The sequence below is a fragment of the Nematolebias whitei genome, chromosome 15, assembly GCF_014905685.2.
Source record: "Nematolebias whitei isolate Nwh7 chromosome 15, NemWhi1, whole genome shotgun sequence".
NCBI lineage: Eukaryota > Metazoa > Chordata > Actinopteri > Cyprinodontiformes > Rivulidae > Nematolebias > Nematolebias whitei.
Genome location: NC_056512.1, coordinates 38355398 through 38357931, shown reverse-complemented (window position 1 = coordinate 38357931; position 2534 = coordinate 38355398).

Genomic DNA, 2534 nt, shown 5'->3' with positions numbered 1-2534 from the left:
GGGGGACACCCTGGACAGGTCTCCAGTCCATCACAGGGACACATAGAGACAAACGAGACAAACAACCACTCTCTCTCTCTCTCTCTATCTCTCTCTCTCACCAAGGGACAATTTAGAGTTACTAATCAGTCTAACATGCATGTTTTTGGTCTGTGAGAGGAAACTGGAGTACCTGGAGAGAACATGTTTCTGGGGGTGTCTGGGGACCTTCTTGCTCGCTGAGAGGCAGCAGCTCTACCTCTGCCTGCCTTCACTTACTCTTACAAAATCAAAAGTCAGATATTTACATTTTCCCACCATCAAACAAACAAATAACTTAAAATTTATGGAACAAAAACAAAATGTGTAAATCAAACTTAAGTTAACCCAAAAATTAAATTGTGTTTTACGTGAAACATGTGTGTGTGTGTGTGTGTGTGTGTGTGTGTACCACATACAGACCAAGACCAGAGATCTGATTCACCTGAGTCTGTTGTGTTCTCAGGGATTCAGCTTTTTTTTTTCCTGCGTTGGCGTCATTTTGTCAGAGGACATGTAGGATCTGGATTAATTGAGACCCTGGACTCTTGAGTGCTGATTCAGTGCTCGGATCCAGATCTTTAACCTGGCTATTCCTGACCAATACGGTGGAAGTTCATGTTTGGCTCAAATGTCGGTTTAGGGCTGAGGTTTAAGTTCTGGTTAGACTGAAGGAATGAAGGAAGTCAACATAATGTCCTGAAAGGCTAGAACCGTCCACATCAGGACATTTGAGTCCCAAGTTTCAAGTCAAGATGTTTAAGTCATAGTAAAGTCCCATGTCTTATGATTCGGGTCAACACCTGCGACTTGGACTGTTAAAAATTTGTTTTTACATACATTGATTTTATTTTATTTTTTTACTTACTTCTCTTTTCTAGATCTCAGGGAGCTGATGTCTCCAGTAGTCACTACGAGGTGAGGGACACCTGGACAGGTCTCCATTCCTCACAGGGACACCTAGACAGGTCCCCATACAGAGACCTGGATAGTTCTCCATACAGACACAGATAGAGACACCATTCTCACACTCACCTCGGCACAATTAGGGTCACTAATGAACCTAACGTGTAGAATTTTGGTCTGTTGGAGAAAACCACAAAAACCCATGAAGAGAACATGCAAACTTCACACAAAAAGCCCTGGACTAGAATTCAATCGGGCAACCTTCTTACTGAGAGGCGACAGCTGTCACCACTTCACCACCCGTTATTTTTTTTATATTATTAACCCAAATGAATCCAACAGCTCTCTAACAGTAACCACTTAATTTTTCTCACAGTAGATTGAATAAAGCATTCAGTTTATTAATGACAATTTAAAATAAGTTTATTAATGACAGTTTATATATAAGTTTATTAATGTCAATTTATAACAGTTTATTAATGACAGTTTATAAATGACAGTATATTAATAACAGTTTATAAATGACAGTTTATAATGACAATTTACTAATGACTGTTTATTAATGACAGTTTATTAATAACATTATATTAATGACTGTTTATTAATTATAGTAAATAAATGAGTTTATAAATGAAGTTTATTAATAAGTTTATAAATGACGATTTATTAATGATAGTTTATTATGACAGTTTATTATGAGTTTATTAATGACACTTTAAAAATTAGTTTAAAAATGGAAGTTTATTTATAAGTTTATAAATGACAGTTTATCAATGACAATTTATTAATGACTGTTCATTAATGACAATTTCTTAATAACATTTCATAAATGACTGTTTGTTAATGATAGTTTATAAACAAGTTTTATTAATGCCAGTTTATTAATGAGTTTATAAAGGACAGTTTATTATTAACAGTTTATAACTGACAGTTTATAAATGACAATTTATTAAAGACAGTTTATTAATAACAGTTTATAAATTACAGTTTATTAATGATAGTGTATAAATTATTTTATAAATGAAAATGTATTAATGGCAGTTTATTAATAAGTTTATAAATAAAAATTTATAAATGACAGTTTATTAATGACAGTTTATTAATGACAGTTTATTAATGACAGTTTATAAATGACGTTTATAAATAAGTTTATTAATTAGTTTATTAATTAGTTTATTAATTAGTTTATTAATTATAGTTTTAAATGATAGTTTACAAATGAGTTTATAAATAAGTTTATTAATGAAAGTTTATAAATGACAGTTTATTAATGACAGTCATAAATAAGTTTATCAATGATAGTTTATTAATGAGTTTATAAATGAAAGTTTATTTTGACAGTTTATTAACGATTTTATTATGACAGTTTATTAATGACAGTTTAATAATGGCAGTTTATTAATGACAGTTTATTAATGACAGTTTAATAAAAGTTGATAAATGACAGTTTATTAATGACTGTTTATTAATGACAGTTTATTAATGACAGTTTATTATCAACAGTTTATAAATGACAGTTTATTAATTACAGTTATAAAAAAGTTTATCAATGATAGTTTATTAATGATAGTTTATAAATGAAAGTTTGTTAATGACAGTTTATTAATGAT